The sequence below is a fragment of the Glycine soja genome, chromosome 15 (assembly GCF_004193775.1).
Source record: "Glycine soja cultivar W05 chromosome 15, ASM419377v2, whole genome shotgun sequence".
Lineage (NCBI taxonomy): Eukaryota > Viridiplantae > Streptophyta > Magnoliopsida > Fabales > Fabaceae > Glycine > Glycine soja.
Window position 1 is genome coordinate 30,427,701 of NC_041016.1, and position 17,647 is coordinate 30,445,347.

Genomic DNA, 17,647 nt, shown 5'->3' on the forward strand with positions numbered 1-17,647 from the left:
AATTTCACTTTATTCTTATATTGTTCTTATAATAATTATACACAACGCTTACTTCTATCTTCACGTTAATCAACTTTAGTTCAGGTGTCAGCCTCCAATTTTGAAATATTTCCTTATAAATATAATGATAAAGAAAAAATATCTTAATTTATATGTAATTTTTTATCTCCTTTAACAAAAAATAATATAAAATATCATTGACAGTTATACTTTTAAATTTGATTTAGTAAATAAATAATTTATTTAAATATTTCTTTAATGATTTTCAAATCCGCACAACGCGTGGATATTTGTGTAGTTTGAGTAACACTACTAGAAAGCGCGCTTTTTACATCGGTAAAAAACGACATTATATTTAGAAACTTTATTACTAAGTTTTAAAGTAACTTATCATGAGAGCCATCTTAAATTAGATTCATATCATATAAACAAGCTAGTCAAACTAATTTAATTAGTACTATAATACATAGTTTTAATTATCATAATCGGTTAGACATAACTAAAATCTTTTTCCTTAAAAAAAACTAAAAACTTTAATCAAATAAATCTTTATAGTTATAATAAAAATAAATCTCATAATAAATAACATGCAATAAAATGTGAAACTGTTGTCAATCCTTCCAACCATGTCATTTTCCCAAGTCTGATATATATCTACTACTTCCTAACAACTAAAAGAAATGGGAAATTTACAAAGAAGCAAATTAATTTTTTTGTTAACGTCTCTCCCTGATTTTAATGGTAATATGCTATATAAATATTAAGAAAACCAATGTTCACTTACTATTGAAAAGGCGAGACATCTGGGCAGCTCAGAAAAATATACTGTCCACTAGAGTACTTAAATCCTTGTGGTTTAGACATGTGCAAGGCCAAGACATTTCCTGGGTACACTGCAACATGAATATTAAGAAGAAAATGTTAAATTTAAGTATAAGTTCATTTAATAGCAAAAATGAAATTAATTCAAAGAGAGAAGGTAAAATTTATCAAAGGAAATAACAAGGCATCAAAAAACTTATCTTCAATATTTCCATTTTGTTCAAATCTTCTTCTTTGTTTAGCATAGTGTATCACTTTGTTGTCTTCAAATTCAACTTTAGCCCAGCCAATGTCTTCTTGAATATCTAAATGATTATGTGAGATCATTTTTTATTAACAACATCATCTTAAATTTTGATTAATGTAAGATCAATTTCATGACCTATCTCATATCCTGAAAGACAAAATTCATGACCTATCTCATATTTCCTAATATGTAGTTCAAAATAAGGATGAGGAGCTAGTTCATACCCCTACTAAATGTCATTCTTCCTCTTTGGAAAAATCTCAAACTATTAAACCCCAAATGACGCACAAAGCACTTCATGAATTCACTTTTATATCTCCAATATTTAAATAATCAATGTTCTTTTCTTATTTCTTACATAAAACATATACCTTATCATCTCTAGCACATCACAAACAAGAAAAAAAATCATCCAAACCAGCAATTGCCAAGGGAGAGCTAGAAAAGCACTACAAGAAACGTCTTTTAAGGAGTCATGGATGTAACACTTATGTTATGTTTCTTGCCTGTGGCTCTATATAAATATAATACACACACTATCCGAATCTAAGATCACAATTACCAAGTTATTTAGTTGGCAACCAAATATATATTTCGTTTGAAATGTAAGCCTTGAAATCAAGCATGTCAAATATATATTCTGATATATTAATTCTCAGGATGGCTGCAATAGGTGGGCCCCATAGTTTAAAAAACCAAGCTTAAATATAATCGGTCACTTGAGTAGAGTCAAGGAAGGAACCAACCTCTTCGAGCCTTTATTATCTACTGCTGCTTGATACCTAATAGCATTGAATCCATAAGCAATTGCCACATCCTATAGATTAAAGAAAAACAAGAATAAAAAAGACATGCTTTCTCAGTGAAATGTAGCTAGAAATACAATTCATGAGATTAAAGCAACTGCACATTATAGGGTAATATGAAGTGCAATATGTTTATACTGATAGAATGTTTTTAAAAAAAATACTAAGATTGATACTAATAAAAATTTTCAAGAGATTAAAACTAAATTTATTCATATTTACATGTAACCAGTCCACATTCAATTGCAGATTCATGTAACCAGTCCAGATTCAATTCAACTATATGTATCAAATTCCAAATGTGCCCGCTACCAAGATGTTTGTCTTAAAGAAGGCATGTGAAAAATTAAGAATACAAAATAATATCTTCCTAAAGCAGAGAAAACAAGGGAGGGAATGAAACCAAAATTAATATATCAACTCAAAATTTCTCTCCCATCAAACTACATATTCCATATATAGAACCAAGAAACACAAATGCCAAACTTGGTGTGGAGATTACCATCCTACTCTAAAACATAGGCACCACAAATCCAACAAAAAGACCACAAACAGACAACAATAAAAAGTTGTAGCAAAACAAAAAAGACGTGTCTCATTAAAATTACGAATGGAATCTAGGATTAACTTCCAATTTTTCTTGCCATACCTGTACATATAAAACAAACTTTAACAAGAATAGGAAATGTAGCGGGCTCGGATTCGCAAAGTGAAGCAGGCACTGAGCGCACTCCTGGTTTAGGGAATAGATCTGCTGCATGAAGGGGGTTTAGGGTACAGATCTGGCATTATTTCAGTGGCGGTGCGCGGTTGCGATAGTGTTTGGGTGATTGTGGTGTCAACGGTGGTAGCATGCGGAAGCGGTGGTGTTTGGATGGTGGTGGTCGTGTGAATTTGGTGGTGTTGTGATGGTTGGAAGGTCAAAGATGAATGGAGGCACCGACTATTGATTACGGTAGATGTGGTTCAACAAAAAAAGAAGATGAATACAAGCAAGAGGAAAATACCTTCTTCGGCGCCGTGATTTGAGAGTTATGAACATTTTTGCTGTGGAGTACTCTCCATCTGCTTTTTCCCTAAATGAGTTTGGGACTATTGGTTTATCTCTTGATCTGGGAAAATCCTTCTCATCATTCTTGGAGTTTGTGGGAAGAAGTCAAGGGCACAGGAAGCACAATGGACAGAGAAGTGGAATTCCAGCAGGCACGAGAAGCACAATGGAAGGAGAAGTGGAATTTGAGCAACCACTAGCAATAAAAATTTAATTTATTATTTTACTTAAAATTAAAGACGGTCAATAGTAAAGACTGTCTTAGTAATTATAAAAGCAAATACGGTTTTGCAAACACCGACGTAAACACTTTTATCAAATACGGGTTTTATATGACCGTCTTAAAAAAGTTATATTCAATTTCAAAAATGTCATTACTTATTTTCTACATCGTTTTTCAAAAATCGACTTAAATTTAACGATGTTAAAACATCTTTTTTTACTACTGTAAACACACAATCACTGTTTGCTTTTGTGTATGACAGTTATTAATATAGTATTGAATGTCATTAATGTACTATTAATGTAAATTTATCATATGCTAAAGCTATCAAAATAAAAAATTTATATTCTATACCTTCCCGGAGTAAAGTCTAAGGGGATTTTTATATTATGTTATATATATATATATACTTTTAAGATTAAGAAAGCGAATTAGCTAAATTAAAATCTTTAACTAGTAAATAAAAAAATCAAACAAACAAGGAAAACAAAGAAGTTCAACAAAAAATATCAAATTATCAATGGAAAGAGAGGGATTTGAACCCTCGGTACAAAAATTTGTACAACGGATTAGCAATCCGACGCTTTAGTCTACTCAACTCCCTTATTGAAAAATAGAATTACTTTGTTTATGTTATATCACATAAACAAGAAGAGCAAAAAATGGAGCTTGAAAAAAAAGACTTATTTTTATCTTAATTTTTTTATCTTATCTTTTTTTTTTCTATTTGATTTCGATTCATTATTATATTCTATTTTCTTCTATTTTTTAGTTTCCTAAAAATATATTTTACTTCATAAAATATTATTTATTTAATACACTGATCATAGAATAAAATTTAATAATATTATTAAATGTTCCTTAATTATTTATTTCTAATAATTTTACATTTTTCTAAGATACCGAAAAGATTTAAATAAAAAATACGAAATTAATCCCATGCACAATTTTGTTTGTCTGTGCATCCTAGGGTCAAAACTGAGTTCAAATAAGTAAACATAACTATAATAAAATAAAAGTTAATTAATAATATTCATGCTATAATCGAATGGAAAGGAAAGAAACGATGGGGAAAACCATGAATAACAAACAAAAAATTGCCTGCTTGGAAAAAAATGAAAAGGAACAAGAGTAAAAGGTTGACTTCAAAAAGAAAAAATCTAAAATTTTCTTTCCTTTTAGACTTTTTCCCGAATTCAAAATTTAAATTTTTTTATTATTTTCTTTTTGTTACTCTAAACAAGTCTTAAATGTATTTATGGAGAGAAAATATTAAAAGAGGGAAAGTAATAAATATGATAGGAATGTAATAGATGAAATGAAAGACACAATAAATGTGCACTTTTAATGATTCTAAAAGGAAGTTGCAGTTTGTCTTTTGCTGGTATAAACAGACACACGTCATTGCATTTTTACAGAATTGCTTAACACACATAAATTGACCATTGGATCGAGAAGATAGGGTGCAATTGGGCAACAAGAATCAGGGAAGAGAACCAACAAGATACTAGTCATATGAGAGCACGCAGAGTAAGGGAAGGAAGAAGAGCTAAGGAGCATTTGAAGTACAAAGGTGAGTTTTTCAATTGTGTTTTTAATTTTCATTAGTGTTGCAACTAAGTTATCAATATTACAATTCAATTTGGGGACCTGTGGATCTATGACTTAGTAATCCAAATCTGAAACAATAAAGGGTTATTGTACCTAATTTTTGAAAATCACGGTGTTAAATTTGTAATATGTATAAAAACACATAGAGGGCATATATATAATTATGTAATCAAGTTTATTTCTCGGTTTCAGCTTTCAAAACTAAATATGACATCGATATGGGTGAGGGTGTCACAGAAATGGTTTTAAGCAAATCAAAAGAGTTTTTATGTAATTTGAGTAAAATGTAGGAGATATTATTGAAGGATGTTATTGTCTGTATCATTTTCTTTGTATGTAGACCTATCTTAAGATGAAAAATTTAGGTAAGACCCTTGATGTTTTTTAATTTTTTTTTTACATGTGACCCTTAGAAGTTAAAGCCTATCATTGTTCATAAATATTGGTTAGTACAAAGATCAAGCATACACATGGAGTATATTTTTTCTGGTTTATTGTAACAAACAAAAGTAGCTCATTTTTATGGTGACGTTTGATTTTATTGTCCGCAGGCTTCCACAATAGTAATTTTAAATCTTATAGAAAAAATATTATTTTGAAAATTGTTCTTTCAGCCAAATTTAAAAAATGATAGTAATACACATGGGCTGACATAGCCTCTGAATTAGATGATGAGTCTGAAATTGATCTAAAAACCTTAATCCAAAAAGCCAAAGGCACAAAAATTATTTGCAATTCTCCAAAAGAAAAACAAATAATAACCCCAATGGCAACACCAGCCCCAAAACCCACTAACAGTTATATTAACAAAAATAATTTTTCAAGTGTTTTGCAAATGGAGTCGGAATATTGGGAAAAGAATCCCTTTAAAGCTATAGCCAAGGTGTTTCCACCCGGATTCCATTTCAAACCAACAACAATCAACAAAACAAGGACCTTTTATGAATTCATTTTAATAGATTCAGACTCAGTTTCTATTAAACATTTCAAAGATCCAAAAGAACCCCTTTTAAACACTCACTCTACAATCCAAATTTTAAAAGTTCTGCAACCCAGACAATTTGGATCCAATTTGAATGAAATCAAAAAAATTTCTATACCTTTTGATCCAAGAGGATACACCTATTGGGACTATATGGATGCCTAGACCAAAGTGTATTGACATCAAAACAACAAATATACGCACTCATGGCTTATTTACTTCAAGACTAACACAGTTTATAATTTTTCAAATTGGTTCCTTAAGTGGTGGTACTTTTTTGGACCAATCCCGAAAATTTTCCCTGAGCAGGTTCAACAAGGATTTGCACAGTTCAACAAGCATTTTAACTCTCAGGAATCACAAATTCTAGCAGATTTAAAATATTTTTCCAGTTTTACTTTGTCCTGGATATTTTCTTGGCAATACAGGTATAGCAAAACAGAAAACAACAAGCAATTTCCATCCCTTCAGCATGATGAATTTGTAAAGTGGTGGAATCAATTTGACACATCAAAAGCACAACCAGATAAGGTGAAAATCTGGTTTAAAGCTCATCTAGAGTTCCTGAAAGCACCTGATCCAGAGACTTCTTTGTTTCTCAATCAAAAGTCCCAATTAGCTGCCTTCCTAGCAAGATCTAACTCCAAGGAACATCTCATGAAAAAATTAAAAGAAGTTTTGCAATTACTCCAAATCCAATTGTTTTGGTATTTGTTTGAATGAACACTAATTTAGTTATCATCATTACTGTAGAAATAGTTTCGGTATTTGTAACCGTTACTGTAGCTACAGTCAAACTAAGTTTCTATAAAAGGAGGCCTCAACTCTATTGTGAGGTACCCTTTTTGAGAGAGAGATAGTCGGATAGATTGTTGGGAGAGAAGCTCTGGGAAACACTCTTTGTAAGCTTTTCTTTCGTTGTTATAAAATAAATTTGCAAGTTGCTTCTTTTATCTCCCTTCTCCCTCCTTACTGATTACTGCCATTTCAGTTTCTTCTCTTCTTCCTCCATAACTGATTCTGTGCGGACTACCGCCATTTCAATTTTCTTTTATGTTTAGTTATCATTTTTGAGCTTTAAGTTTTATTCTTCTTATTGTTTATTTTACCTGCATCTTAATACATTCAAACTATTTTAATTTGTTTCCTACTTCTATACTGTCCATTTGATCTATTCCACTGATCTCTTACATTTATGGTAATATTTTATGTAACTGCAGTTTGCCTTAAACTTTTATGGTAATCCTTCAACGTCATATGGGAATTAAAGAGATTGATTAATGATTGTAAGTATAGATGTATTGATGTACTACCATAACCACTAAAGAGAGAACTAAGAATCCATGGGCTTTGAAGTTTTTTACTTCTAAATATCCAATCAAATTGATGGGTTTTGTAGGATATTAAAGATTAGAAAGAATAGATGGGAAAGTATTGTTTATTTTTAGCTTTTGCAACAGTAGTTAGTTAAGAAAGCTACAGAAAAGTTGCATTAGAGAAGCCTTTATTAGTTTGGAAGTTACATCGATATAAATTTTTGTATCAATTACATTTTGTTTGAGATAATTCTCTTTATTGTTGTGTGCGTACTAACAACTCATACTGTTATGTCAAATCTATCATGTATTGGTATCGTATTTTTGTTTTGCAGATTTATTGGTATCATATTGTATGTCAAATATATCATATTATATTAGTTGCATGGAATAAGCTCTTAGATAAGCATGTTGCATAGTCAATTTGTGCATGGATCAGTTAGTGTCATGTTTATATTGTAAATGAGTTTAGAAACGATGGATGAAGATCAACAGAACTGGAAGGAAATGACTAACACAATGATGAAGATTAACAAAAAAAACAGAGGAAATGTTCAATGTTGTTCATGTAATGTATCACGTTAGAAATTTCAAGACTATTCTCAAATAAACATGACATGATATAAGACATTTGCTTATATTACTTTGTTTGTTAAATGTATCCTTATGGTGAAGTCAGTAGGTCATTTACTATAAGATGGAAGGTTGAACTAGAGCATACTTGGCATCTACTAGACAATAGTGGCAACATGCACTCTATTACATACAACCAAGATCTGGTGAGCTCAACTCTACTAGTTGGATGGACAGAACTTAGATATTTTTATGGGCTCACTGAAAATCATCAAGTGACCTTGACCCACTTTGGGCAAAGTGTCTTCTTCCTTGTCATTATCAAAAGCAACTCTAAACCAAAAGCTTACCCTAAATGACACTCCTTGTACCACCAAGTTCCTAACTCAGTCACTTTCAAAGTCCTGCTGAGTGAGTACAAAGTCACTTGCGGCAATTTGGTGAGTAATTAAACACTCCTTTGTATGTCAAATTTTAAAATGATATACATATATAATATGAATTTAATGTTAATTTCAGGATGTGTCGAGTACCATGTACTCCTTTATGAAAGCTGCAGGATTCACCAATTTGAACTTAGAAGGGATTACAAAGTATAGGATAGTTTATATTTGAATTCCCAGATACAACTTCTAACTTTATTCTATTTTGGATTTATTTGTAATTAAAGTACATTATACTATAGTATTACCGATCTGTAATTTTTTGTTTATAAGTGTTAGTGGTATATATTTTGAGGGAATTGGAACATCCTAAACACATTTGTGGAAAATTTTTGTTTATAACTACTCTTGGTGCACGACATATTTTGTTTAGAACTCTTAGTGATATATTAATTTGTGTAATTTGTTTTATAAATTTAGCTTATTTTATGAGTTTTATACAACTTTCGATTAATAACCGATGTTAAAAGTTCTAAATAACCGATGTAAAAAATCTATTTCTAGTAGTAGTGTAATTTGGTTGTTCGAGTTTTGGTATGGTATAGAGTGTGGGGTATAATGGAGGTTCATACAAGTTGGTCGTAGTTAGGACTACTCTTTGACTAGGTTTTCACCTCTTTATGTATTTATTTTACGTTGATCTAGGCTTGATTCTTTTTGTATTAATTTTGTCCTATTACTTTATCGGTAATACTCAATTTTGTTTTATTGTGGGCTATAATCATGTTACACTTTCTCTAGCCATAGGTTATCTTATGCACAATTATCATTACACATACTTTTTTATATATTTTGGTGGTCACGAAGGCTTGCCTTATATCTATCTCTTTTGTGAAATGTGTGTGGTTTTGTTTGTATACAAGATTTATATTGTTTATGATGTATGCGATGATGTCTTGTAAATGTTTTTTTGAGAATGTTTGATTATATGGGAAAGTTTTAATTATTCGAGTTTTTAATATTGTGGTTTGATGCATTGCAAGTTATCTTTCGTATTTCAAAGTTCCTTTGAGAATGATGTAAGTTTAATTGTGACTACCTATTTAAAATATATAAAAGTTGAACTCCTTACTATTACGCTGCTATGTCAGCACAATTGTTGATTTTGGATGAAGGAGAGAATTCTTCTTTTGGGTCTATCACTTCTTTTTTCCTTCTCTCTTCTTCAATGTTACTCACAACATAAAAATTGTATACCAAAAAAGTAAATATATTATCCTTTCTATATCATTAATTATAAATTTTGTTTAAATAATAATTTTGTATAATTCATTAATATATATTTCTTTACACAATAAAATGTAATATAAAATATTATATTTTCCAACTCCTTTTTTAATTGGCTATTTTCATAATTGAAGTTATTAATGTTACTTTGCAGACAAACATAACCTCCAAAAAAATATGTTTCTTTTCTATATATATGTATAATTCAGCCAAAAAATATGGATAATTAGATAAACAGATGGTTAAATTGTATTTAATGTTTACATTAAACGATTGTCATATGTTATTTCACTATGAAAATTGAAATTATTTTTCTAAATATAATTTTTATATTAAGTTTTAAATATATATATATATATATATATATATATATATATATATATATATAATCTTTAAATAAAAATTGATCCATAATTTCCTATCTCTATATTTTTATATTAGCATGTTTATTTAATTTTATATTTATTTATTTATTTGAGATGTTTTTTTTACTGTCTTAACAATGGTTTTCAATTTCACTTATTTAATAAATAAATAATTGTAATTCAATTAAGTTTATATCATACTTTTTTTGCTTATAATATTTATTTTATATTTTATTTACTATAATAATTTTAATAATTTACAAACAATTATTATTTTAAAAAAAATAGAGCAACATCAAATAAAAAAACTATCTTTTTCAAGTTCTGTCAACATTGATCTTGATAGGAAAATGTCAAAAAAAAAGAATATCTTTGTCATGCATAATGTCCATGAAATGGGTATGAGAATCACAATTCATGCAACAATCAATGAAATTGACGATACTTTTGGTTGAAATTATGTTGCATGTGAGAGATGCCAAAAGAAAGTTACAAAAGAGAAAAATCAATACACTTGTAGAGAATGTAAAAAGTCATCCAATTATATAATAACAAGGTTTAATATTTGTATATAATGAATTATTTTTTATAACATAATTAAATAAATATTACAATTCTTAAAATCTTTTTAGGTTCAAGATACAATTCAAAGTCTCCGATGATACTGGTATAACAATATTCACAATATTTGATTGAGATGCATAACAAATTCTAAACACAATAGCATCTGAACTCCTTCACACCCAAGATGTAAAATATGGCTGACATACCCCCAATGTTGTATACCCTTTGCAAACACACTTTTAATTTTGAAATCAAGCTCACAACTTGAAGGAAGGGTTTCAAACCTATACCATCACAATGACTTTTATCCAACAAAATATCATTTAGCATGATCCTCTCCTCAAAGAAATTAAACAGGTAACCATATTTATAATTTATTTACATTTTTGTCCACTAATTAATATTTTTATTGAAAAAAGGAGTCCACTTCACCCCAACAAACAACATCAAATGAGTGAGATGGAGAACTAATTATAAGTCAAAGTCCAAAGCTATAAGCATCCAACAAGTTAAAAGGTGCAGCTTCATCATTTAATGAAAAAGTTTATCAAATCTCACAAAAAAGGCTAATAAACAAGTTTTCACAGGTCAAAGTTCAAAGCTACAAGCATCCGAGAAGTCAAAATATGTATCTTCATCATCAAATGAAGTTTATTCAGTCTCAACAAGTTAATTAAGGAGAAAGACGCATAAACAAATTGTTTTGACATCAAAGTTTAAAAAGAAGCGCACCAAAGAAAACAAAATTCAACATCAGGTCACCAGCAAAAGAAAATAAATACAAACCTACATAATTTGTCACTCATAAATATAAAGGGAAATAATTAAAATACATTGAGCAAACCTACATAATTTGTCATCAAATTAAATCAAACACATAAAAATTAATAAACTATATAGCAAAATTTATAGTGTTGGAAATGAAGTTGGAATCGCCTGCATGAAGGAAGAAACAAAAAGAATAAAAGGAAAAGAGAAGAAGATTGAGATGAGAAAGATGGAGAAAGAGAAGATTGAGGGAGAAAACGCAGAGGGAGAAAACACAACAACGGAGAAAACTCACGAGAGAGAAGAAAGAGTAATGGATAAGATACGCACAATTATGAGTATTAAGCGGAATTAAATGAGCCGTTAAATCCGCCAATCAGGAAGCAACACGTGGCAAGGGTGCTCGAAATTGAAGCCCTAAAACCCGCACCACTAAATTTTGTCTTTTCTTGTATTTTAATTAAACACTTATCATACATTATGAAGGAATAACGTAGAAATGGCAAAAAGATAATCTGAGGTGGAGAGCTTGCATGCAAATCCAGATAATTAAGCACTGAGGAAAATGCATAAAAATTATAGCTTACCTCGTAGACTATCTCCTAAAACTCAAAACAATATCAGAAATATGAGTTTAAGGAAAAAATAGCAACGAAGCATCCAAAAAAACCGCAAAAAGTCAGACAAAAAAAATATGTTCATAATCATTAGAAGTTCAGCATAAAGGGGAAGAAATTGTTTCATACCCTATGGTATTTGACTAACAAGATTAAGCAAAATATAAATCAAATCAAAGCCCAAAAATATATAGTTGTTTGTAGGATGGTCTTTAACTGGAAAGAGTGTCATCCTATATAACTTCTGAAAGGGAAATACTGGAAATTATAGAATGTACTCGTTTTATTCCCGTACTAAAAATGAGAATCAACCTTGAAGAGTACAGTGTGTAAAATTAGAAGGACTAAGTACAATAGTCACAGAGAGAAAAGGAAGAAGAAAGAGAAATGTTCACTCATAACCACCCTCCCTCACTACTCCTACTCTCCCCTCTAAATACCACTATTAGTTGGTTACATAATCCACCAACCTAGAGTTGGGTTTTCTCTCTGTCCCACTCTTTCTGTTACCTATAGTGGATACGTGAGATTTGGCAAATATTCCCCTTTGTTGAGTTGTCTCAATTGAGTCATTTTTTCCTTCTAGAAGCTTTCCTTTATCTGAGATCATTACAATGCCATCCCTTTTTAAAACAACCTTGTCCTCAAGGTTGAAGTTAGGAAAGTTAGCTTGGAATTCAGCAACATTCTCCCAAGTAGCTTTTGCCTCATCAGTTCCCTCACATTGCACTAACACTTGAGGTACTTTCTGGTTGCCTTATAGCAGAGTTCTGACCTGCAACAACTTACTAGGCATGATAATTGGTCCACTTTCTATTGTGGTTAAAGGTAAAGGTAAAGGCAAGTATTGTTCTCCTGGTGTTCCTTTAAACAACTTCAGCTGAGAGACTTGGAAGACATTGTGTATTCTAGCTTCTGCAGGTAACTCTAACTTGTAGGCCACTGCTCCTACTTTGGCCAAAATTTTAAAGGGGCCAAAGAAGCGCATTCCCAGCTTATGATTCTTTCTAAGAGCAGCTGAATGTTGTTTGTATGGTTGTACTTTAACTAGAACCAAGTCTCCCACCTGTAGATTGACATCTTTTCTTTTCTTATCAGCCTGATTCTTCATATATGTCTGAGCCTTCATCAAATTATCCTTCAATTGTCTCAAAAGTTCATCTATAGCAGTCAATTGCTCTTGCACAGTTGGAACATCAGTGATTTCTGGTTGATATCTCACCAAAGTAGGTGGATCTCTACCATACAAAGCTTTGAATGGTGTCATTTGAATACTCGTGTGATAAGCAGTATTGTACCAATATTCTGCCCATGCTAGCGCCTTGTACCAACCCTTTGGATTCTCAAATGTGAAGCACCTCAAAAACATCTCTAAACATTTGTTTAATACTTCGGATTGACCATCCATAGCAATATCTTCCCACACTTGTGATGGAATGGGTAGTGGTTGCAATAATCCTGCAGGTAGAGAAGTTGCTGTTTTAGCTCTCTGACAGATGTCACAACTCTGCACAAAGCTGTTTACATCCTTCTTCAATGATGTCCAGTAGAATTGGCTTGCAATTCTAGCTGTAGTTCTTTTTATCCCAGCATGCCCCCTATGGGAGAGTTATGAAATTCTTTTAGCAGCTTTTGAATCAATTCTTTTTCCTCAGGAATTACTACCCGATTCTTCCAATACAACAAATTACCCTTGATTGTGTAATGTCTCTGTGATTCTGGTTGTTGTTTACACAACTATATCAATTCCCGCAATGCAACATTCTCTGTAGTGGCTTGTTCAATCTTCTGCAGTATACTAGCTTGAGGTTCAGACCAAGACAGCATCATCATTCGTGACAATGATGTCCAGCAGTGGCTAGTAACTTCAGGAATTTTGCAATTCTAGGTTGAATGAAGTTATCAGAACTTCTTCCATCAACTAAAACCTGCACAGAAATTTTTCCAATTTGACCTTGAAACCTCAATGTTCCAACACTAGTAGAACCATTCAGCGCATTTAATGACAAGTGATGCTCAGTATGCTCACTTTCCACTAATGCTTCACCCTTGTCTGGTGGTACTACACCACTTTCACTGTCCTCAGAATTCTCTGTATCATCAAATAGTAACATCATGATCTGCTTGTTGAGGCACTTGTGAGCCGTTGAGAATTTTTCATCACACCAGTAGCATAATCCTTTGTCCCTTCTAAGTTGAATTTCGGCTGCTGAAAATTGTTTGATATTGGGGTTCTTTTGGTTAGGGTGCATTGGTCTAGTGGGGGGTGTTTGTAGTAAAGGTGGGTTTCCTATTTTGTGGTTGGTTTCATTTTTGTTTGGACTGAAGAGAGTTCTATTGGGTTGTTGTGGGTTTGTGTTTGGGCTTTTTGGTGGTTTAGAGTTATTCTGGGTTTGTGTTTGGGTGTATTTTTCTTCATAGACTTTAGGTAAGGATATAGCCTTAACCAAGTTAATGGGTGAGTGTATCAGGACATCCCTATGAATTTCTGGGTTCAATCCACTAATGAAGCAATCTATGAGAGCTTCATTACTAATGCCATAGACTCTGTTCGACAGGGCAGTGAATTGCAAGTAGTATTCAACAACAGAACCAGTCTAGGTTAATTTGAAGAGTGTTGCTCTTGGGCATTCATATATGGATGGGCCATAATCGTGCTCAAGGGCTCTGGTAAAGTCTTTCCAGGAAGTGAATGAGTTTGTTTTCTACATCATTTGGAACCAAGGTACTACATCTTGATCCAGATGAACTGAGGTAATGGTCAATCTCTCGCTATCAACTGTCCCATAATAATCAAAAAATTGCTCAGCACGAAAAATCCACTCGAGGACGTTCTTACCATCAAATCTAGGAAAATCCAGCTTGATATTGCGTACCAGAAATGGTGATTTCTGTGAGCTCGCAGCCCCATGGGGAGATGTCGGAATCATCTTGTTCTGGATCAAAGAATCAAGCGCCGATGAGATGAAATTGAACTTGGAATCGTTACTCTGTTGCATTCCTTCTAACCGATCTAGCAAGCTTTTGTTCGTGAACTCCAATCGAGACATTTGAGCTTGCACATTCTGAATCGTCTCTGCGTTGTGCTTGACATCAGCACTGAGCTCCTTCGTTCGCGTGTTATCTGCCATGGTGTGATGAAAGCACCAATGAAAGGAAAATACTGGAAATTATAGAATGTACTCATTTTGTTCCCGTACTAAAAATGAGAATCAACCTCTAAGAGTACAGCGTGTACAATTAGAAGGACTGAGTACAATAGTCACAGAGAGAAAAAGAAGAAGAAAAAGAAATGTTCACTCATAACCACCCTCTCTCACTACACCTTCTCTCCCCTCTAAAAAATCCAACCATATGCATTCAGAAAAAGGAAAAGATCTCAGGAAAACACCATAAAAAAACAAGAAAAAATATTTAAGCTAAAGAAAATAGGGGATTTATTCCCCAAAATTTGACAACCAAAAGGAAGGCCAAACCAAAGTTGATGCCTATGTGAAAAGGTATTACCTTCATTCACCACAACCAAAGAGAACATCGTACCAAACTAAACTACAAAACAAACGGGAACGACCTCAAATAGAAAAAAGCAAAGTAAAGAAAAATCCAAAAAGCACATGTAATAAAACACAAAATAGAGGAAATAGAAGGACACAACAAGCATGCAGTAAAAGAAACCCAAAAACAAAGGAGAACAACCTGGAGAAAAGCCCGACAAATCAACTGATACAAACTGTGCATGAAAATGGAAATCCATAGCAGCTGACAAACTCAATTGGAACTGAAAACAAGAAAAAATTAAGAAAAAAGAAAGCAAATGGAAGACCATAAATGCATACATATTAAATATAATTGAACCACGATGGAAACATCTTACCAACCTAACCATTGATTCAATTCTGCGAAAAAATTGGAAGACCATAGCAGGTGGCCAAAATAAGGAAACAGAGGAAAAATCGAGAACAAAAAAAGCAACATATTGATTCTCATTATATATATATATATATATATATATATATATATATATATATATATATATATATAATTTGGTATCCAAATATATTAATCATGCTTGTCCTATCTGAACATATATAACACCACACCAATCAGAAAGAAGTGGTTGTAAGTTCACTGTATCAATAGAAATCATCAGAGAAACTAATCTAACTCAACAAATGCAGAAAGACATAAAGTAACTTTATTTTTTATATCTCATACATTACATGTAATTTAATATTTTGAGTATAGTATTGAATTGAATTAGTCATTGCCATGATGATTGAATCATGATACACGAGCCAGAAAGATTAATAAGATCATTATCAAGCACAAGCAGAAAGAACAAACTTTTTTTAATCACTGAATACCGTCCTTAAGGATAACCATGACAGCTACCATCACTATCCAGGACAGAGCATAAACCTGAAGAGAAAATGTATGTCAGAAAACTATTATCTACATACGCACTATTCTCTGTTTTTTTTTCTTTTTTTTATACCTACAGCACATTGATCGCCTAATACACTCCACAACAAGTTCTTGTGTAATTCTATTCCAAAATAGAGTATATATCATCATCATATTATGTTGACCAATGACCACAAATGCAAGAAATTAAAAACTCAAATTGTGAGTAGAACGACTCATAGGATACCAACTATCCCAATCTCTAATGCAAGTATCATGATCCAGACAACGAAAAGAAGCCCAAAAAACATAGTGATTTATCTTATGTTTCACCTTTTATGATTTATCATATTTTTTTATAAAAAATATCAACCTGTATCTTTCAAGCATCAACATTGCTTGGAAAAGAAGAGCCAAGTCATAGTCAATCACAGGCAAATCAAGGGTGGCGGTGTCTTCACCTCAAATTGTAGAAAACAGGTGATGTTGCTCCACCCGTAATCATGATTTCATAAAAAAAAACAAAAACATACATATTTCATCAATATAAGGTAAAAAATAATTATGATTATCAAAACAATTAATCTTTAAAATTGCCACAAGTACAAAGCATCAACATTGGTTGGAAAAGAAGAGGCAAGTCATATCCAATCACAGGCAAATCAAGAGTGGATAAACTTCCACACAAACACCTATAAGAGAAGAAAATATGAAGATAAAGGCCAAGTGCATAAGTAGTTTTTAACTTCTGGGAGAAGCTCAATTCATTTTATCCTTTTTACTTTCACAATCTAGAAGTAATACCCTAATGACAGATTGGAAGAAAACGTAAATTATTGTAACAAATCATAAAACCTAACAACATTCCTTCATAACAAAAGACCTTAACTTTAATCAAAGTAACCTGAATGAGACTACTGGCCTATTGAAAGTCTCTGATGATATCGGTATAACAATATTCTCAATGTTCGATCGAGATGCATAACAAATTCTAAACACAATAGCATCTGAACTCCTTCACACCCAAAATGTAAAATATGGCTTACATACCCCCAATATTGGATACCCTTTGCAAACACACTTTTAATTTTGAAATCAAGCTCACAACTTGAAGGAAGGATTTCAAACCTATACCATCTCAATGACTTTTATCCCACAAAATATCATTTAGCATGATCCTCTCCTCAAAGAAATTAAACAGGTAACCATATTTATAATTTATTTACATTTTTGTCCACTAATTAATACTTTTATTAAAAAAGGAATCCACTTCACCACAACAAACAACATCAAATGAGTGAGATGGAGAACTAATTATAATTCAAAGCCCAAAGCTACAAGCATCCAACAAGTTAAAAGGTGCATCTTCATCATTTAATGAAGAAGTTTATCAAATCTCACAAAGTCCATTAAGAAAAGAGGCTAATAAACAAGTTGTCACAGGTCGAAGTCCAAAGCTACAAGCATCCGAGAAGTCAAAATATGCATCTTCATCATCAAATGAATTTTATTCAATCTCAAAAAGTTCATTAAGGAGAAAGACGAATAAATAAATTGTTTTGACATCAAAGTTTAAAAAGAAGCACACAAAAGAAAACAAAATTCAACATCAGGTCACCAGCAAAAGG